The sequence below is a fragment of the Oryzias latipes genome, chromosome 17, assembly GCF_053564925.1.
Source record: "Oryzias latipes strain Hd-rR chromosome 17, Olatipes_Hd-rR_3.1".
Taxonomy (NCBI): domain Eukaryota; kingdom Metazoa; phylum Chordata; class Actinopteri; order Beloniformes; family Adrianichthyidae; genus Oryzias; species Oryzias latipes.
In genome coordinates, this window is record NC_136253.1 from 22,142,254 (window position 1) to 22,165,599 (window position 23,346).

The 23,346-nt window shown below is 40.8% G+C and overlaps 1 protein-coding gene across 3 annotated transcripts in view; it reads left to right on the forward strand.

The window, feature by feature from the left end:
• cdh24b (cadherin 24, type 2b) overlaps positions 1-23,346 on the forward strand; it is a 255,290-nt gene that overhangs the window by 71,384 nt on the left and 160,560 nt on the right. The window lies entirely within an intron of this gene.

Here is a 23,346-nt window from a genome sequence, read left to right on the forward strand (position 1 = left end):
TCTACGTACAAAGTGCGTACCCACTGAAGGCACGTTGCAAGTTAATGGCATCCTTTTCAATTCTTCAAAGTTTGAAAATCGATCACGGAGAAGAAAATGAATTATTGCGTTTTGTGGGCGGCTGGAATTATATTACATTAGTCCAAACATCAAACCTCTTCTAACTTTAGGTGGTGGACATGAAAACAGTAAACAGTAGAAAAAGAAAAAGAAGCCCCGCCCTGTTAGTCCCGTGTGAACACCATGGGCTAAACGCACGATCAAGAACGTGCATTTAGCTTGAGTCACATGTCCGGTGTGTCCGTAGCTTGAGGCTAGTTGGCCAGTTATGAGCCAACAAAACAGCTAACATGTATGGGGAAAAAATCCACCATTCTTTCTTATTTTTTAATGTTTTGCAGTGAAAATTTAGATTTAGGGCCAAAAATAGTCCAATGGAGCCTTCCTTGATTTTTCTATCATGATCATCTTCCGCCTTTTTGGAAAACAAAAGCCAGTACAGCTTGATAAAAGTCTGCCGATCTGTTCAGCTCAGAAATTGAATGCGTTGCTAAAGTTTGATTCAGTTGGCGGCTTCTCTTTCGCACGCCAGCCCTCTAAGAACAGTTTCTCCATCCCTCCTGACTTCTAATCGGTTGACAGATTTTTCCGTCTTAAAAGTAGAGCCATAGATTTTCACAGAAAACAGCCATTAAGTTTGGCAGGACTGTTAAAATTTACAGAGACAATAAACAGAACTGAATTACACTGAAAGACTTTTCAATTTAGCAGTATTTTGACAGATTTGATAACTTTATTTAAGTTATTTATTTTCCAGTTTATAACAGTAAAAAGACATAAAGGATGTATGACAGAAAACTCTGGAGTATAGGAAAATGTATATGATTTATTATCTACCTTTCCACAGTAATTTATGAAAAATACATCTACTTATTCAATGAAGATGCAAGCAAATATCACTTTTTTCTCTCACTTAAACTCTCAAAAGTTCAAACCTTCACAGAAAAATTAGTCTAGTATTAGAATTCAATTTTATTTGTATAGCCCAAAATCACAACAACAGTCGTCTCGATGGGCTTCGAAGTAAAACATGAAATCAAAAGGATCACGAATACAAAGAGTTCAATAGAAAAATACTAAAATGAACTAACAAACTGACTAAGCTATACTGGCATCCCTGCCCTTAGACCCCCCTTCGCGGTAAGGAAAAACTCCCAAAAAAACCGGATTCCGGAAAAAACGAAGAAACCTCAGGGGTGCCCACATGAAGGAGGGATCCTCCCCCAGGACGGACAGGCGATTTACCAGAAATCTTAGAGAAGAATTAACTTATCTAAATCTACAACTACATATATAAAAGTCCAGCAGACGAGCTTCATCCAGCCGTGGTTATCGGGACAGTCAAAGGCGCGAGTCGAGCCGGAGACAGGAACCACAGCCAGGTGTAGGAGCAGGAGCAAAGGCGAGGTAAACGGTCAGGAACTGGAGCACGGATGAGCCAACTGGAGTCTGGAAGCACTCCCACTCCCCAGGAGGGGAGAGGAAAAGAGGGACAATACATGAATCGCACTGCACCAAACAGAGGCATGGAGAACTAAATGATAAATTATGATCAAGAATAGAGGAGAGGAAGGGTAGAAGTAAAAAAGGAAAGAGGACAGAACCCCAGTGTACCATAGTTACCCCAGCTTCAACTTCTAGCAGCCTTTTAAAAGAAATAGTTATTATTAAGTTTAATTTAAACAAACTAACATTAAGTTAAATAATCTCTGAATACTAACTAGTCTGACAATAAGCCTGTCCAAAGAGGAATGTTTTCAGTCTAGCTTTGAATGTAGAAACTGAGTCGGCCTCTCTTATATGAGCTGGGAGTTTATTCCATAAGACAGGGGCTTGGTGGCTAAACGCTCTACCTCCAACCGTACTTTTACTAATTCTAGGAACCACAAGCAGTCCTGCATTTTGCGAGCGAAGTGTTCTGATTGGTTGGTAAGGGACTATGAGGTCCTTAATATAGGACGGGGCCATTCCATGTAAGGCCTTATAGGTTAACAGGAGGATCTTGAACTTAATTCTAGAATCAACTGGGAGCCAATGGAGCGAAACTAACACAGGAGTGATGTGATCTCTTCTGCTGGTTCCAGCTAACAATCTAGCAGCTGCGTTCTGAACAAGCTGGAGACTTCTTAAGGAACTCTTAGGACACGCTGCTAACAAGGAGTTACAGTAATCCAGCCTCGACGTAACAAATGCATGGATGAGTTTTTCAGCATCACTCTTAGAAAGTATATTTCTGATCTTAGCAATATTCCGCAGGTGAAAAAAGGCAGTTCTACACGCCTGAGATATATGAGCCTTAAATGATAAATCCTGGTCAAGTAAAACCCCAAGGTTTCTAACTGTGGAATTGGGGGCTATACTTATACCATCCAGGGAGACTATCTGAGCAGACAGAGCATCTCTGAGGTTTTTAGGACCAAGTATAATGACCTCAGTTTTTTCTGGGTTCAAGAGGAGGTAATTAATTGTCATCCAGGTCTTGATGTCACTGATGCAGGCGTTCAGTTTCTCTATCTGGTCATTCTGGTCAGGCTTCATGGATAAATACAACTGCGTATCGTCGGCATAACAATGAAAATTAATGCTGTGTTTCCTGATTATGTTTCCTAGGGGTAACATATAAAGCGTAAACAGGATCGGTCCCAAGACTGAGCCCTGTGGGACTCCATAGTTGACTCGAGTGCACTGAGAGGAATGGCCATTTACATTAACGAACTGATACCTATCAGACAGATAGGATTTAAACCACTGGAGAGCAGATCCTCTGATCCCTATGTCCTGCTCTAATCTATGGAGTAAAATACCGTGGTCGATAGTGTCAAAGGCAGCACTGAGGTCCAACAGGACCAGAATAGAAAGTAGTCCCTTTTCTGAGGCCAATAACAAGTCATTAGAGACTCTAACTAGTGCAGTTTCCGTACTGTGGTGAGGTCTAAACCCCGACTGAAAGTCTTCAAAGTGGCTGTTGTCCTGTAGGTGGCAGTAAAGCTGCTTAACTACAACTCTTTCTAGGATTTTAGAAATAAAGGGCAGGTTTGATATCGGTCTATAGTTGGCCAAGATGCTAGGATCCAAACTGGGCTTTTTCAGAATAGGTTTAACAACTGCATATTTAAAAGACTGTGGCACGTAACCCGTTTCCAGAGAGGCATTTATCATTGTTAATATGGAATCATTAATTAGGGGAAAAGTTTCTTTAAAAAGTCTAGTGGGAATTGGGTCTAACAGACACGTTGAGGATTTGGAGGACGTAATAATTGATGTTATTTCCGCTTGATCCACAGCAGTGAAGCAGTCTAATGTTACAGAGGTTTCTATGGATGCCTCCATTTCTACCGCTTCAGCCTGTTCTGGGCTGATAGTAGGAATAACTTGATTTAACTTATGTCTAATATTTGAGATTTTACTATCGAAAAATGTAAGAAAATCATCAGAGCTGAGAGAAACAGGAACATGTGGTTCTACTGAGCTCTGACTGCGAGTTAATTTAGCTATAGTGCTAAAAAGAAATCTTGGATTGTTTCCATTCTCTGATATTAAGGTTGAATAGTACTGGCTTCTAGCTCTACGCAGAGCTTTTTTATAATTTAATAGGCTATGTTTCCAGATATCCAGAGACTGCTCTGAACCGGAGCGGCGCCATTCTCTTTCCAACTTACGGGTTTCTCGTTTAAGAGAACGAGTTTCAGCGTTAAACCACGGTGCTACTCGGTTTTGTCTGACGAACTTAGGTTTCAAGGGGGCAACAACATCGAGTGTACTCCTGAGGGCTTGTAAGGCATCATTAACAAAGTGGTCATTTATACTAGGACTGATACTATGGGAGCTGGTCTCAGAGTATTTTCTCAGAATATCACTAAGTACTGGCTGAACTGTGTGTTTAAACTCAGACACAGAACGGTCAGTTAAGATTCTTCTAAGCTGTTTCTTATTCACTGGGGCAGAAGGATGTTCCAGTGTAAGCTGGAAGGTAATCAGAAAGTGATCAGAAATGATGGGGTTAAGAGGAAGGACACTCAGCTGGTTGATCTCTATCCCATGGGTTAGAACAAGGTCCAGGGTGTGCTTATGACAGTGAGTGGGTTCATTCACACTTTGGGTGAAACCAACATCATCTAATAAAGCTGCAAAAGCCTTTCCTAGGCAGTCACTGGGGTCATCAACATGAATATTAAAATCCCCTAATATTATAATTTGATCAGAATCTAAGACAATAGTCGATAGGAAGTCGGAAAACTCAGTTAAAAATTCTGAATATGGGCCGGGGGGGCGATAAATAATTATGAGTAAAACAGGTTTTCGAGTTTTCCTGTTTGGGTGACTTAAAGACAATATGATGCTTTCAAATGAATTATAAGCATTTTTAACTTTAGGGCTGAGAAGTAAGCTAGACTGTGATATTACTGCCAAACCACCTCCTTTCCCTGAAATCCTGGATTTCTGATAGTTAGCATAAGTGGGGGGGGTTGCTTCATTCAATCTAACATAGTCATCCTGATGGAGCCAAGTTTCTGTTAAGGCTAAAAGACTAAGATTGTTATCAGTAATTAACTCGTTGACTAAGAGGGACTTGGAGGAAATGGATCGAATGTTTAATAAACCGCATTTAATGACATCATAATTCTGCTTGTGAGAACTGCTGTCTGTCACTGTAAGGTTTCTATGACGCGCTCCTTTCATTTGTCTTTCAGCACATAAGCTAAAGCTAGGACCTGCTTGACTTTCCCTGCATGGGTTTTGCACCGGCACTAACCCTAAGGGAGGCTCAGAGGAGCGTTTTACACTGCTGCTCTGCGCCCGGGTCTCGTCTCTGGATTGTCAGGTTAACAGACTAAGGCTAGCAGAAATGTTTCTAGAAAGAAGAGCGGCACCGTCCCGAGTGGGATGGACGCCGTCTCTCCGCATGAGACCGGGCTTCCCCCAAAACGCGCTCCAGTTATCCACAAAACCAACGCCGTTTTCTGGGCACCATCTAGAAAGCCAGCGGTTAAATGATGAAAAGCGGCTGTACATTTCATCATTGACTAAGTTCGGCAGGGGACCAGAGAAAATTACAGTGTCGGACATCGTCTTAGCCAGTTTACACACCGAAGTTACGTAGAAGATCTATATAACTCTGGCAAGCTGAATGCCGAAACAACTCTGGAAAGCAGAAGCACCCAAATTATTTCCACAAGAATAAAGCAATTTTTGCCTGCAAATTCAGAATCAAAACCACCCAATTAGACGGGAAACTGCCCAACCTGGCAACCCTGCAGTAAGAATGGCACCAATGAGATTGATTGACGAGGTCAAGAGCCAATCAGAGCACAGAACACAGTGCGCTGTGGAGAGAAAAATAACAAATTTAGGGCAGCACAGTAAAACTGCAAGTATTTTTTTATTGATAAATAATATCTATATTTTTTAATTAAAATTTGATTCATGGGTTTTACACAATTCTGAGGGGAGGCTACTTTTCAGGTTACAATTAGAACCCAAAAGCTCTATATTTGGACTTAAGAGGCAGCACATGACTTTACTCGGGGACGCTCATACATCACAGCTGGCGCCGTACTCCTCCACAGTTCAGTCGGCACTTTTAAGTAAAATGTTGCAGCAGGCAGTTGAAGACAAAAATAACATCAAGTGTGCATTTCACAAAAAGGAACCTTGTTTCCCTCGTGCGGCTTTGACATAGAAACTTGTACTTTACGAATTATAACACGAGATGGCATGTAATAAATTTCTAAAGTAACTTGGGTTGGATGTTCTAGTCAGCCGAAGATCGTTTATTTTTTGGGGATTTTCCCATTTCTGATGTGATGAAAAGGATTGTTTACACTTCTGGCTTTTAGCTTTATTAATTCATCTCTGTGGTGTCTAAACTGCCTCTGTTAATGCTTGCTTTATGTGCCTCCTGCACTCTGTGGGGCAGAAGGAATATCTTAGTGCAATTAGCAAAACTCATCATCAACAAAGCTTTCACTTCTCAGAGGGTGCTGGGTGATGCATATTAAAAGTTTGTGCAGCAGAGGAGCAGTGTGCAGGTAAGGACATTGTTCAGGGTCAACTGATGGGGTACCACACAGGAGTCCCCTGAGCCTTTTGAAGAGGGAGACGCGCAGTAGTGAGGAATTGAAAGAGAAGACGATAGAGAGATTGAGGCACGAGGGGGGGGGGCAAAGCAGAAACGACCTCTGCAGCTCTGGCGATGACGTGAAGCAGAAGACGAGGTGAGATGAGAGAAACGAGGGAGACAAACTGAGCAGGGAGGATTAAGAGAGCAGCTGGCGGGGATGAGCCAGGAGGAGGAAGGAGACAGGGATGCCGGGGCCAAAGAAGATGGTTGGAGAAAGTGGAAGAAGGGGAGGCGCAGGAGATTGATGAGGGATGGTGAGAACCTAATTCTCACTTCAGTCTGGGCTGAAAGATTAAGGAAGATTAGTGAGATAGAGTGGAGAGTGGGGGGTGGGAGCGATTTGGCGATAATGTCTCGCAAATGCCACAGAAACATCTTTGAATGGCTAATACATATATGGTGACTTGAAGGGTGACATTACGTTGCAGACTGAGGGGCAAAAGAAACAGAGCACACGGCAACTGAGGAAGAAGGAAGGAGAGGACAAATAGACGAAGAGTGACACGACAATAAATAGATCAGGACAGGTGAAAATCAGACCCAAAGGAGTCCTAATAGCAGTGATCCATGAGCATTTAAATGGTCTTTATCAAACAGGCTGTTTCTAGCAGTACTCCATGCCATGGGAGTCATGGATGCAGAAATCCAGGTCATCTGCATACCTCTACAGCGCTCGCTTTCACCGAGACTTCCCATTGGGATTTATTCTCTTATGCTGTGCAAGTCGTCACGACGGGATCTTTTACATTTTGTTCTTTTTCAGTTCAACCTATTTTTCCGTTCCCCCTCTTCCGCAGTGTTTTGACTGCCCTGGAAAATTTCCCCTGCAGACGATTTGAAGGGCTGCTTTGCATTTTTCCTGGTTTCAGACCTGAAGCGTCGTCTTAACCATAGGTGGTAAAACACCCATGTGTTGCATCAGGCCTTAATGGGCTGTTGTGATGACGAAACAACTGCAGGAGTGCACACAGCTAAAAGCGCGCAGAAGTATCCTCGCTCATATTGCACATATATTACACCTTGCTTGACAAAAACTATGCTTTAGCTCGTGCCCGCCACACAGGTTTCAGCAGAAAAAGGAAAGAGGGAAGGAAAGAGATGGGAGAACACTGCAGCGGCAGACTCAATCCGTCATGCGGGATTACAGTGTAAGCTTCTCCACGGCCATAGATGTGGTTTATAGGAAAGACACAGCCGTCTTTTTTGAAAGGCGGTGGCCCTTACCAGCCCGGCTTCATATTAGAGACAAAAGCAGAGGGAAGGGATTCTCTCAGTGAGATCCTCATGGCTGCTGACTCTATCCCTGATGGAGAAAAAAAACACGGAGGGGGAACCAAAGGCATGAATTGAGTGTCCTTGACTCCTAACTCTGTGGCCTCAGCTGCTGAAATTGTTACTTCACCTATGAGGTGACATGGTAAAAGTATTAGAGGCTTTGCAGCAATTTTTTCTTCTTGTTCCAGGATGGATATCTGTCTTGTCTTTTTATAATTTTAAAGTCCCACTCCGATCATCTTTTGATCTATTGTAAAAGCATTGCTAGTGGTGTTTTTATTAGGATTATTAGGCAAAATAAAAAAGAAAAAATGTTTTTTTCTAGGACATAGTTTCTGCAGAAATTCGCCTCTGAGTTGTTTGCGCGAAGTAAGTGTGAAACAGTCAGACTCTAGTAGATCCACAACCAGGTATGTGTTCGAAAAGTTTGTTATCCACATGTTTATTCTTTTTAAAGTGTCCAGCCTCTGGCAGTCCAACGGCTCCTGCCATGATCTGATAAAAGAACCAAATAAAACCCAATAGAAACCAGTGAAATAGAGAAAAAAGCATGCAATGAAAATTTGTTAGAACTGGTTCAGAAAACCTCATCCTGGGCTGGATGTAATTACACTGAGGGTATACTTATCTGAGAGAGGTGTGGGTCGTGACCCTCTTCACCTTGTGGTTCCATTGCTCACTGGGTCCAACTCTGCGGTACCCGCCATGTGACTGAGCCCCGACTCCACAGCGTGCACTTCCGCACTGGCACTGTGTATGCAGCTTTTCCAGCTCAACTGGTGGTGTTCCTTTTTTTTTAGGGAGTCCAAACTCCAACCAGCCCCGATCACACACCTGCGACTCATTAGCATGTTGACATGTGTCATTCAAGGACTTTTGAGTAACAGATCAAGGATGAAAGAAACAAAATGTAAAAAGAGGATACACAGACGCAAAGGCAAATCACCCCTTGACATAAGCCTATCTCTTTTCCCATCATCTCTTTGTTTACACTCTCTCCCTCTAGCTTACAGCCCCTCACAACCCCAACCTCACATTAATGGTGCAACAAAAATGGCGAGCAATATTGGAGCCTGTAACACCTACGTCACAGCTACAGGGCTGCACTTTTTGGTCTGCTCCTGATTCACAATGATTTGAATGAAGACATTTTCTTTATTTGTCCTCCACAATGGGGAAAAAGGCCACAAGTGTGTTAAAACCACCAAAAACACAATTTTCTTTTGAGCGGGTCTTTGAGTCAATGTGATGGAGGGTCAAAACGCAAAATACTTCAAAGCATGAATGACTGATAGAAAAAAAAAATGCATTGACAAACTTTAATCTCCAGCACTACCCTGCTGAGCCTGGAAAATGCAGCTTAGAAATTTATTCTTCACTCCCAACTGGATTTATTTATCTGCATTAAATGGAGTTCTGATGAAAACAATGCAGCTAGGAGCTGAATTAAGAAAAAAAGGGGACAGGATGATGAACCGGGTGCCCTCATGGCAGACGCTGTCATTTCAGCTGACAACTGCTCCAGCTGCAAGGAAAACAACAGCTGCACTGCCGTTGTAGTATACCACATGTTACACAACATATTCCTGTGCAAAGCATTCACTTTTAATTTTCACCCCCTCTGATGGTGACGGTGACTTACACATGTCGCAATCTGCTCTGTCTTCCTGATCCGCTCAAAAACAAACAAAAGAAAACAACTGGTTGACCAGAACAGAAAGAGACAAAAAGAATTCCATAAATAAAATTTCCGTCATTTCGCAGAGGGAAAAACAGCATCTAGGGAACATAAAAGTCAAAAAGATGGAAGAGGGAGAATATGCTAATATGACTGGGGTTTCAACAAGGGAGATTAAAGGCTGTGACTGTGCAGGCTTCCAGGCTCGTTCAACCAGCAAAGCAAAACTGAATTCAGCAGGACGTGATAAGAGAGCAGGACACAACAACATCCTTAGGATACACCACTCTGACAAAACACGGTGGAAAACCAGAGCTGAATAGATGAAGAAGATAAGCACAGTTTATGTTTAGAATGCTCTAAAATTATGGTACGGGTACCAAAAACCACCAAATTTGTACTCCCTGTCCACCGGCCATATATAGTGTCAGGCCACTGCCATTCTGAATATTGATCCTCCATGACGTAATGGGCAGGCTGTAGATTGATCCCTTCTTGTGCCACCAAAAGAGCTCTTGGCAGTCAAGTAAGCAGGTAAAGAACATCCCCCCGATGTCTTGGGTGTTAGCCATAGATTTCCTGTTTCTGTGGATTGTTTCCTTTGTGGATTGACCTTGACTCCCGCTGACATGATTAGATATAATCAGCAGTGGTAGCTAAAAGGTTTGCCCTACAGTATTCAGAAATGTATAAATAATGTAAATATAGCTCCAAGGTTGCAGGTTTCCAAATAATCAATTAGAACAATAAGTTACTAAGGTGCGAGTCGTTCATTGATAGAGGTTCAAACAAGTGGTGTGCAATGTGTGCAAGTTTTTAAGACCCCAAAATTGTGTTTTTGGCATGTTCTTGTACCATTTTTCTCAAGTATTAAGATATAAAAAAATTGAATTTTTAAGTATTTCTTTGTTCAAATTACTGTGAAACAGGAGCACATGCAAAAAAAAAAAACGGTTTGACAAAGCCTATAGCTGTGTCGTAGGTGCTACAATCGTTGAGCTGCAGGTTCCCTTTTCTGCTCCATTCTAATGCATTCACTTGCAGACTTCTAGATCCGTGTACGTCTTAGTTTTCTTCGTCCGAGCTGGCATGTGGCTCAAAACCTATACGGCTGGGTAGCTTCAATAATGCTCGCCATATTTGTTGCACTGGTAATGTTAGCTTTGGGTTGTGATGTGCTGTACAGGGAGAGAGTGTAAACAGATGAATGATGGGAAACAGTCCCACCCACAACTCAGAGGTGAATTTCTAATGAACTCCTGCCACTGCAGAAACTATGTCCTAGAAAAATGGCACAGGTTTTTAGATTTTGGCTAATGGCATGCTAAGAACACATGAAACGTTTTTAATATAGATCAAAAGGCGATCTGACTCAGACTTTAGGTGCTTTTGTAAAAGATAGGGTTTGTTACTGTGATTTAAATATGCTAGCAGCATAATTGGGTGTTTTCAGAGAAAGAAAATCATAGGTTTGGTGGATTGTTGTCTATAGCTGTGGTCAAATAATATTTTCATGGACTGGTCTGTATGGGACTGAAGTGAGTATCCCATGTTTTTTTTGTTTTGTTTATTAAAGCTGGGTTTGCTTTCACACGTGACACTCGGAAACAAACCAGACTGAAGAAGACCAAATTGCTGATGTATCACAACGTTTCAAACCGTGCTTACTTGGAGGCAGACTATCCAAGGTGAGGGGGCATGAAGAAGGACCGGTTAGTCCGGCTAATCCTCTGATTATCACATACAAGCCTTTACCTTCTCAGTACATCAGATTTGCCCTATAAATGATTTTGTGATTCGCTTTTCTTCAATTTTTCTCTGTAGACTGTTATTTTTATTAAAATGTGTGCTACTCCCCAAAATAAAACCTTGTACATGCACTCTGATTAAGACAGTTGTTAGGTTCTTTGATAAATTACAGGAATAATTGTGTCTTTGGAATCTTAAGCATGCGCAAAATATTGACCAGTGAAAAAGAAACTGCTGCTGTCGAGAGACATAATTTACGCACATTTTTAAGTCCGGTCGTGGGCTCAGGCGTTGATTGATCGTGCACTGGAAGTTCAACCAGTTGAACTTCTGACTGCCATATTGCGAAAACGCAGAACTTTAACCAATATCTGACTCGTTTTTGGGTAGCATCCTTTTCAATATACGTAGGTGCCAGCCCTTGCAAACATTATCACGAAGCAGAAATGGATAATTGCAGTTTGTGTCCGGACAGAATTATGACGCCAGGTCTTTCGTGTATCGGAAAAGGGTTATCAGACCCGTCCCTTGGCAATCTCACTTACCCGCGGTTGGGTGTCCATGTTACCGGCGGCCCCATGGGAACAAGAAGGCCACCATGATTTACACCCACCCCAGAAGTCAGCCACCCGACTGGCTGCCTTCCTGGACGGGCATCCTCCACTCATGGTACACCGCAGATACTCCGATTTTTCCCACCATCTGCCACCATCCCGGCTCTCGTCCTTGGAAGAGATTCATAGTTCACGCTACCTTGCAGCCCTGTGACCCCTTAAAGGGATAAAGCAGGTTAAGAAAATAAATGGGTTTTTGGTTTGTAAAGTTAAGGTTGGGGCCAAACATCTATGAAACAAAACAAAACAAGCACAAAAAAAAAACTTCTGCCTTTCCCAGTTTGTATTCATTTGCTAGTGACTTGGTGGCAAAATATTTGTTTTGCTGGAAAATGTTATTTTCCCTCCAAGAAAACACTTTGGTATTAAAACCTGCATAAGACGCCTTTAATCTTAAATCGTCCCTCAGGGACCAGAACTAACTTGGTGGACAACTTTTAATCCTAATGATGTTACACACCTGTTTATTAGTCTACATAACCATGGGGAATATACGGTAAAAAAAAAAAGTCTAGAACACCTGCGGAGAAGAAGATAAAATGTAATACATTCAGTGGTGGCTTATTGATCGCATCAGACCATTAAAAGCAGGTCTGCACTCTCCTCTCTTCACTCTGACTCTGTCTTAGTGGAGGATAAACTGCAAAAGAAATGTAGTAATGTATGGAGAAAAGGGAATTGGGCCGATTAAGGTGGAATGAATGGAGTGTCATTGTTCACTCTCCTTGTTGGCCAGTGGCCTTGATGCTATTTTAAAATGTGCCATCTCTTGGTGTATCACATATTATCAGCGACAACCTTGGACGTGTTGCGTTTATTAATCTCCAAAATGACCCTCTCTAATCTGTCCTCTTCATGACTGTCTTGTCCAGCCTCTCGAAAGGAACGCCCTTGAAAGGTAAACAAAAAGGAAGTCACGAAAAGCCAAACAGACAAAATCCCCACTTTGAGACTTTGCTCTCTTGAGCTGAAATGTTATCCTTTGTCACGCGAGATAGTCTGATCTAATTTTTCCTGAAAACTTTCTTCAAAAAAAAAAATCTTTTCTATAAGCCATTTAAATACGCATTTTTTCTTTGCACAACTTTAGAAAGACAAAGCAATTGTTCAACTCCCAAGGACTTCTGCTAAAAATGTCAGTCAGTGTGTTGAAAGGATCAGATAGCTTTTTGATGTTGCACATGCAGCCAGGTGGAAAAAGAAGAGAGACAGCTTTGATAGGCATCAAGTGTAATTTCGGGAACTGCTGTGGCAGCTGATGACTCACAATTCGGAAAGGCAGACTGAGCACCTACAGAGTGAGAGCTCAGAACAGAGGAGCTGTGTGATACAAAAACATCGCGTGACCTTTGCGCATGAAGATCATTGAAGCTGATCAGCTCCTTCAGCTTCTCAGCGGAGAAGCCTAAAGGTGAAGAGATGTCAGATGTTGTTAAAGCTCAGTGGCACAACAATAATTTGCCGTGGACATGTGATGTAAACAGAACAGGGATCTTTCACCCTGAAGGGGTCATGCTGGGAGAGTTTAGTGTGGCACAAATTTCTGCATCTTTTTCCCGCCGCTGCACACACTCTGTGTATGCATAATTAAAGACTTTAAAAGGCTTGAATTGTAAACAGATTTGAAAGCTTTCAGTGGGAGACTGCTGTCTCTGTGGGTATTTCTTCGCACTCTCAGCAAGCACTTTACCTTGTGACCAGACACACCGGAGTACAGCTTGAACCCCTGCCAAGACAATAAAACATGGCTCACAAATATTGTCCCTGTCGTGACCTACTGGCACGTCTCCTGACTCTGTGGTTCTTTGGACTGTCTCCTGTCTAGATTTATTTGATCTTTATTGCACCTCTCGTAGTTTATATTCTGTAGCCAAAGAGGGCGGCAGCATTGAAGCTTGCATTGGCGAGCATCAGGTGATCTTGTTGTGTATGCTTGAATTTCAGGCTCTATTCCATAAAGAAACACAAAAATGTCAAATATCTAAAACAATTTCTAGTAACACACACAAAAAAAAAACAATTTCTGTCAAATATTGTTCACAAATATGTCTAAATCTGTGATAGTGAACACTTCTTTGCTGAGATAAGCCCACCTCACAGTTGTACCATATGAAGATGTTGATTAGACAGCATGATTATTGCACAGATGTGCCTTAGACTGGCCACAAGAAAAGGCTAGATTGAAAGAATAATTTTTTTTTTTTTGGGTTGTGAGTGTCGTAAACGCTGATCCAGAGCATCCCAAACATGCTCAGGGGTTGACATGTAAGAACTGGGATCTTTTCAGCTTCCAAGAATTGTGTACAGACCATTGCAACACGGGACCGGGCATTATCATGCTGCAACACAAAGTCACACAGCCGTTATGTACAATTAACGCATCTTCCACATATGAAATTTTGGTCTTTGGTGATACCTGCATGAAATACGTAATTCATAAATGTTTCTTGCGTTCTTCATTCCTTGATGTGCACAGATGTCCGTCGAGGAGTTTCATTGACGGATCTTTATGTAATTTTGGTTTTGAGCTGTTCAAAATTGTTGTTTTATTGAGAATTACGCAGTTTATGGATATTTTACGCAGTTTATACTCAATTATTATGTAAATCTTGCGCAATTGTGGATGACTTGTGGCTTTCCATGTCTACAAGGAATGACTTTAGTATCGCGTACATATCACATTCAAATTCCATAATTAAAGCATGAATAACTATTGAAATTTATATAAACAGCGCAACAGTTACACAGACTTCGTGCTCTTCATTGATCTATGTGTTCTTTGCATGGCTTATTCATACTTCTTCCTTGGTTTTAACGTGGTTCGTTCGTAATACATCTGTGAAAATTTCACGTAAAGACCACAGCTTTTCTCCCTTTTTCCCCATGTATTCACATATGACCAGTTTCATCCTTGCAAAATATATGTAAAATGTATTGAGCCTCAGGATCTCTTCATTGTATCTCTGTGCATTCGAAATGCCATCAATAAAATGCGCCTGTGTTCTTTGTTCATAACATACGCCTGCCCATACCATAACCCCACCGCCACCATAGGCCACTCGACAACCTGTTTAGCTCTATGCGAAAGAGATGTGTTGCACTGCATGAGGCAGACACTGTTCACACCAGATCCTGAGTGGTTTTGAAACAAAACAGTGTGAGTGGCCTTTTATCATGGGCAGTCTAAGGCACACCTGTGCAATAATCATGCTGTTAATCGGCAACTTGATATGGCACACCTGTGAGGTGGGATGGAAAGTAGAAGTGCTTACTATTAACAATATTTTAGAGAAATCGTTATTTTAGATCTTTGAGTTAATCTCATGACAAATGGGGGGAAAAACAAAAGTGTTGCACTTATATATATTTTTCAGCATACTGTAGATGGATCCACTAAGTGGTTTTCTACGTGAACCAATTATTGAAATGTTTCTAGAATTATGTTACAAAACACTCTAGAACTTTTCTTCCTTAAATGGGTTATTGTGATGGTAGAGAAGTGTTTTTTTATGCTTCTTAGCTATGACACGGCATATCAACCTCACTGTTCTGATGCAAAGGGGAACAATGTCGGAACAATGAAATAAAAAATAAAAACTCCCAAGATGTAAAGTGCAGCTCTGACATTTCTGACATGTTATTTATTTATTTTTTTTGCATTCTTTGAAGGTTGAAGCAAGGCGGGGTTGCAATGAATAGGTTGTTGATGCAACAAGTTTTTGCGGGTTCACAACTCCAACTTAACTTGTATTTATTGTAAAACCATTCTCAGTGGTCTTTTCATTATGATTATGCAGTCTGTAGCCAAAATAAAAATGAGCAAGCTTTGACAAGGCTACAGGAAGTGCTTGTGGGGAAAAAAAAGCGGTGTTCTTTCATCGAAATCCAAACAGATGTAGGACATGTTTAGCTCAAATATTTTTTAAAGATATTTCTGTGAAAACCCACTGTTCTGTTCACCACACATTCTGTTTCACAGTAGGCTCATATCTTGCTATGTATTTTACAAGCTCAGACTTTAGCCACTTATTATAACCCCACTGATCTAGCCGAAAGCCATGTTAATCCAAAGCCCCCTGTCAGTGCTGTGTTACACTGAGAATATTTGGTCTTAATCTTACCAGCAGGCAAGCAGCCATTCTTAAGTGGCCTGAATATCAGAATCCTGTAACCATAAATTGTGGTAATGGTGTTCGACTGTGAAGAGCAGACATTTTGCAGCTGTTTCTGGGGACTTTTTTCTCAGTTCTTTCCAAAACTCTCCTGGGAGTTGCCTATTTCTGCACCAAAGAGGAAGCCTAAAAATGGGAAAAGAACAATAACCTAAAGAATTAAATCACTAGATCTCTAAAACGTAAAATGATCTTTCCATGCAGAAAGCAATTTTTACTCAACAAGAAATCTAATAATAATAAATCAAAATCTAGAATTCCAAAAAAGTAATCAAAAAGGAAAAAAGAAAATTGCTAAAAAAAAGACAACTGTTAGAATGACCTCTAATTGAATTTTATCTGTTTTAGCCATTTAAAGCTGTTTTTTTTTTATGATTTACCTAATCCTAACCCTTCAGCTGCTTTCTAAATTTGTTAAAAGGTTAGGAACTTCTTGATCAACAACAGCAACTAAAAGTGTAAATACCAGTTTCATAAAACATAATTTGGTCAACATACTTTTTCAGTGAAAAGGGGCCAATCTGTGGAACAGTCTTCCTATTAATATAAAGTCTTTAACTAAAAACATTTAAAAAACAAATAAAGCAACAGCAGTGCAACCATATCGTATAAAATATTCATGTGTGTATGTGAAGCATGCAAATGGGTACAGTTTTGTACATTGTACCTTTTTTTTTTTGCTGGTGGTATTCTCTTTTTACTGTTTATTTACAATTTCTGTAAAAGCTCCTCTAGGGACGGGTGGTCCCACTTAGTCTTGGCTATAAACACTGTGATACAGGCATCAGATTGTTTCAATGTGTTTTTTTTTTGTATTTGCCCCTAATAAATAAACAAAACAAAAATACACTGCCCAAAAATAAATATTTTTTGAGTTTTTATTCACGTATATATATCTCATTTTGATTACCGAGTCAAACATTAGTTTAAGAAGTGGAAATGACTCATTTAGGGACAAAATGAGAATTAAATCTAGTATAATCTAGTATATTAAAGTATAAATTGTGTAAATAAATCCTTGTAAAATCTAAAAGCTCTTATAAGTTTAGCTCCTATTAATAGCTCTTATTCTTTGAACATAAATCTAAATTTGCATTTTCAAATAATAGCAATGAATACTACTAATTTGCCAAACATTTATTGAACTTTAAAATAACATTCTTAAAATTGAACCCAAAAATTACAGTGAAATTTTAGGGTTTACTTTGTTTTAAATCAGGTTTTTGGAGCATGGAGTATGGAGCAAAAATGATTTTTAATAATAATTTCCTCATTACTAGATCCTAGGGCTTAATGAGACAATAGGTTCTTGACTAATTTTGAGATAATCTTGGGAAGATGTAAAGCAAAAACAAACTTAAAACCTAATAAAAAATTAAAAAACTATTTATCAAATAGTTTGCAAACTGTTGCTGAATCTGCTCCCAAGAGACGCCGGTGCTTGCTGTCAGTGGTTTTTTAAGGCTGCAGTGGAGACAAGGTCATGGACATGGGGTAAAAAGGCATTCATACATTAACAGAATAAAGCTCCGGTTTCTTTTCATCCTCTCTGACAGGCCTGCTTTTATCTGCTGAAGTTCAAGGTGCAGATAGAGCTGCTTTACGTGGCTTTGCACTTAAGACCACCTGGTCGGTCTTCCAAAGATGCCACCTCCCACTTCCATTTTCAACCACCCATCCTCTTTCGCTCAAACACTCAGAACCGTTCCACCAAGCGTAGCCTTTTTTCTCCCCCTTGTCTTTCATATGAAGCTCGGCTTTGTTACTCCATGCATAATTCTTTTGGGGTGGCTGTTATTTCTTCTCCATCCTGGTGTGAGGGAGCGCTCGCTTTCTTCTCTTTGACTCCACCACGACCAGAGAGGCAGTCCCCAGAGCTTTTGTTACTTTCGGTACCAGTGCAGATATAAGTGGTTTTCTTTAAGTGTGTTCAGGTCTTTTGGTGCCTGTGTGAATTCATGAATGCAAGTGTGAGAGGGTGCATAAACAAGGCTTTGTGAGTACAGGTAGTTTGAATGTGCACAGAAAACAAACCTCTTCTTTTAAACCCAGCATGAGTGCAGGGGAGACGTGCTGCTGCTCCTGTGGAGCGTCTGCATCATTGTTTGCCAGTAGGGCCAGAGGGATTGATGGCAAGCAACAACTCACAGCTCACTGTGATCAATAGTGAAGATCTACCTTGTCTACGAATGACGCCATAGTGAATTGATAATTTTTCAGAAAAATCAGAGCAGAACAAAGAGAACAGTTGAGATATTTCCTTAATGAAAATGCACTAAAAGATGTACTATGAACTGTAATCTTTTTTAAACGCCCATGTGTTCATTATCTTCCCCCTAACAACCACTAGAGTGCACTACAGGTGTGTGTGTCTTGTAATTGCGACTGACAGAAACACAGAAAATGCGCTTGGTCCTAAAATACGATGACATACTTTTGACGCATGTCAAATTTGTCATTCAATGCTCGTCCTAAAAGGTGTTCCTAAATTAGACGCTCCAGATGCGTGTGGGAGGAGCTAACACGTAAAGTTGGCAGCCTTTTTGTTACATGGAAACATTGACTGTTTATTTTAATTAAATAATAATAAATGGGTTCATTAGAACTTTCAGAGATTCTACCAGTACGGTGAGTTTCACCATCTACTGCAGACCGCCGCTGCTTTCAGCTGTACTTCCATCTCTCTGTGACCCAGTTTGACGACTTGCTGTCCCGCATTAGTCTGAGAAAAAAATTAAAATACAGGATCTTTTTGTTATTGTCTTCATACAAATAAAAACAACATCATAAAGTTTAGATGTAGAACGATCAGATGTTAGTTTTTGACTGTACACACCGATTATGTCATTAACACGTCACATGCCAAAGCAGAGTCTGATAGGTTGACGTGATGTGTCGTATTGGCCAAAGTTCTGATTTTTCAACTCATGATGCAATGGAACGCCCAAAGCGAGGTGCTTACAGACCAATGTCTAACGCTCAAATCCCATTGCACAACCTCTGATCGGGTCTGTTTATTGACTTAATATTAAAACTAGATGCCACTGATGTGCAAATCGCGTTTGGTGCTAATGCAGCTTCATGCCAGGTTTGGCAGGAGAAAGCAAAACAGAGTTATTTAAAGTGATTTAAAAAAGTTTAGTTGACTTGTTAGTATGTTCTCTATTCTATGGTTATCTGGATTACTGGTCATATGTTGCCTAAATATTCTAGACTCATATCCTTTTCCTTTTATGTTTCAAGAAGCCAAATAAGCATCCATGTGGTACGATAATTATTGTCTTCTACTCCAATTATTATGATTTCCCGTTTAATATGAAATGTCCTTTATTGTACTCGTATTTTGTCAAATAAAGGTGCGACTTATTTAGGATTTTTTCTTCTTTATTATGCATTTTTCAGTGCATACGACTTACTACAGAGCGACTTGTAGTCCGAAAAATACAGTATATACTTTTAAACCATTGGATTACATGGGAGGGAAGGGTTGGAGTCCATGCTGTGATCTTTGCTGGTTACACACAAAAAGAAACCAAGATTTATGGTTCATTAAATTATAAAAGACTAATGAGAAAATATGAGTTCTCTTCTGCTCTGTACTGTAGCACCCAATTATCCTCAGTAATGGCGTAACAACACACTTTCCTCAAGGTGCCCAGCACGACTCGTGAGATGCTTTGACATAGAGAAGCACTTCACAGAGGTCTCAACTCCGATGTGAGTGAATTCTTTCCCTTGAATACGATGAAAAGATGAAGCAATCTAAGAATTAGAGTGGTTTTATTCACACTGTGTGGCTTCAAAGAAAAACCCACATTGACAGAACCTCCCACATGGGAACGTTACAAATTCTTGCTCAGCAGGCAGGAGTGCCGTGTTGATATTCCGCCCTGCATCCGACCACCTGCCCCAGGCTTGTTAACAAGGTGCCCGTGGCAATGATTGCCTGGCCATCAAACTCCTGCCTGATAAGTTCCTCCCAAAGAGGGAGAAGGAGGGGGAGAGGAGTGCCACCATTGAATTGAATCCGATCGGCGCCCCCGTGCTGTACCTTTGAGATAACGCCGAGCCCCATAACCGCCTCCATCGCATGTTTCTCCCTCTCCTGTCGCAGGGAGTCCCGTGTATGTACTGCACTCCATATTCTGGTTACAATCTATCACTTGATGGCTGGATTTATACAGACAATTACAGTGCTGGCTCTTGTCGTCAACAAGGTAGCTGACGAGACACCTGTCACTTCTGATGCTGCAAGGCCGAGGAAGGAGATCAGCTGATTGATTGAAGTCTGAGTGTGCAGAGAGGGAGGGAGGCCCTGACAAGCCTGTGACTGACGCAGATGAGAGGGAGGAAAAGAGGATTGAATGCAGCATCACAGAGGATCCTAAAACAACAGCAGGTTAAAGAAGCGGGATAGACGGAGATTTACAACAATAGACGGGACAAAGGAAAGACAGGTGGTGGAGTGGGAGAGAATGTGGAGGGGGAGGCGGGGGGCTTTACTGTTTATCAGAGAAAGTTAAAAAGGGAGCTGAAACAGAGGACGCTGGGAGCGCAAAGGTCAAGATGAGAAATGGAAAAATGGAATAGGAAAAAAGGTGAAAAGTATTCCAGGAGGAATTGTTCGGTTTCATTCATGCCCCAGTGAATGTGCTGACGGGGCCGTCTGCGCCGCAGAGGAGCAGGTGTCATGTGTCCAGACAAACCTCACCGGGCAGCACTGGAGAAAATCTAAGCTGCATCAATACATAAAACACAGCTACAATGTAGACAAGGGTTACATTTACTCCTACTAATCGAACCAAACAAGAATATACATTTTTTTGAGCCAATAACACACTGGGCATGTGACGCGCTAAGCGTGCTAAACACAGGTTCTTGAACGCGCAATTGGCCCACAATGTTCACACTGGACAAGCAGGGAGGGGCTTCTTCTTCTCTACTTTTTACTAGTGCATGTCTGCCACCTACAGCTGTAAGAGGATCTAGCAAATCTAGCAAATCTTGCTCCCGGCTTTTTCTTTCACAGCTCCATTCTGATAAATGAAAGACCAGGTGTTGTAAAATTCCAGCCGAGCACAAACCACAATTAATAATTCCTCCTTCATGATCACTTTTCAAAGGGTTGGCTCTTCTGGGAAGTGGCTGCTTAAACACACGCTGCCGAAGGCGGCGTGAACGTAGCTAAAGGGCCCACTCTGAGAAAACTGTGTTTTTGGTGTTTTTAACGCGATCTTGTGGGATTTTTCTCCTAATTTAAGACATATACACAAGAGTTTATTTTAAAACTTTTTCGATTCAGGTCAGGATGAATCAAGACAGATGAAAAAATACAGTTTGAAAAAGCTCTTCTTTGTTCCACAGTCACCATGCTCCACTCCATTCTGATGCCTCATCTTGCAGACAAATAGATACAGCAACGTCTTAATTTACCTCTTCTGAGCTGGCATCTGGCTCAAAACTGTACAACTCCAATATTGTTCGCCGTTCTTGTTTCACCGTTAATTTCAGCTTGGGGTTGTGAGGGGCTGTAAGCTAGCAGGAAAGAGTGTAAACAAAGGGATGATGGGAGAGGTGAATTTCTGATGAATTTCTGCTTGGTTGCACAAAGTATGTCCTAAAAACTGCATAGACATATTTAAAAGACCACTGGGACAACTTTTACAACATCTCAAAATATGATTGGAGTGGAACTTCAAGAGTTGAAATCAAGTTTGCATGGTCCTCAAGTGATTAGGGCAGAATAATAGGACTGCGTAATGATGCTGATGCATTGCAGTTAAATAATTGAGAATCATTCATCACCCAAGCATTCAAATTACCCTGACAGGTGGTATTACAGTACAGACTTTTTGTAAAACTGTAAGGCTGTGCGAAACAATGAAAAACAACCAGTGGGACATTTAATTGACCAGGGGTTAAAAGCACTCTAATTTCCAATTATTGCTTGGTTGAGGTGGGACACAAGCAGTAAGTAAAATAAATCTTTATTGATTGGTCACATAGCAGTTAAAATGTCAAATACAAATAAAAACGTCCACACCTCCATAAAAACTCCTGCCACGTTTGCGGATTTTATCTGAAAGCCAAGAGGCGATTTTTCGACTTCTGTATGTAAGCTGTTGAAGCCAGGTCAGTTAACTTTGTAACCAATGGGGGGGGGGTTCATGCACATACACGAAAATCCTAATACCCTTTTCAAAGAAGCCAAAATAAGTAAGGGATAATGGCCGACGAGGTGTCCATTATCAGACTCTTCCTCAAAGTCCATTCATTTCTGAGGAATGGACACCTTGAAGGCCATTGTCCCGCTCATACCAAAGTCACTAACGAAAGAAATGTGTATTTAATCAATTTTAAGTACTTTTTATTCTTGTTATTTGTTAGGTTTATGTGGCTTTTTTACAAAAAGGAAAGTGATATGCGGATCATCATGATAGGATCAAAAAAGCATCAGTTTTGAGAGAAAGTTCACCTCTTACTGCTTGTTTCTGTCCAGATGATACAGCAAAAGTTTATTTCCAAGAAACAGCCTGAATAGCTTAATTCTTCCCCGTGTCTTATTTCACCTCTTTTGATTCTTTTTTCTTTCTATTCTGCAGCATTCCAGACTTCAAATTGATTAAATTAGCCAAACAGGTTAAAGTAAACCATAAAACCACTTGTCACTGTGGTATATCACTTTTTAATCCACACCCTGCAGCCAATCAGAATCAACCATTCACCCATGGCCATGGGATAAAAATATTTGCTGGTTTCTAAACTATATTTGCCTTTTGGGCTGTACTGTCTAAATGTCATGTCACACAGCCGCTACGTACATTTAGGGCATATTGCATGGATGAAAATTGGACATACATGAATATATGTGGAAAAAGTGAAAAAGTTGTGGACTTTTTAACAGATGTATCACAAATGAACACCGTTAAAACCACGGACGTAGTATGAATAAACCACGGAAAGAACACGTAGATCCACGTAGATCATGAACTGTGCATGATTATTGCTCTGTTCATATGCAATTTATTAGTGATTCATGTGTCAATTGCATAATATTAATGCGATATGTGCATTGCTTAAGCAAAAAAAAAGTTGTACCACGGTGGTACATGCGTGAAAACTCTGTTAGACGTGGAAAGTGTGTGGAACGGTTGTATTAAGCCGCAAAATTGCATATGCATCTTGCAAAAATCACGTACAATTGATGTCTGTAAAAACTGCGTATAAAATACCTTAAATATACGTAAACTGTGTAATTCTCAACAGCTCCTAACCAAATTAATGTTAAGACCCGTTGGCTGAAACCCTCAACGGACATCTGCACACAAAAAGAAGTGACTAACGAAAGAAACACATATGTCTAGCCTTAATTAAGACAATTGGTTCCAGTACATTTTTTTAACGTGTTGTTGTTCCCCTTCCACCAAGGCAAACCAGCTCTCACTGATTCGCACAGGTGGTTTAGTAGAGAATTTCACGCAGGAGGCCCTTCCTGACACAACTTTGTATTTTATCTTGGCTGGGGACTGTCACAGGGAGACCCACACTGAGGTCCCCATGTGGCTACATAGTTAAGCAATAACGTCTTGCCCAAGGAAATCTTTATTTTTTCTACTGGTGTTGTCTACCTAAAAAAAAACTTTTAGAGATTATTAATTCCTTATTGAGATAAATTAG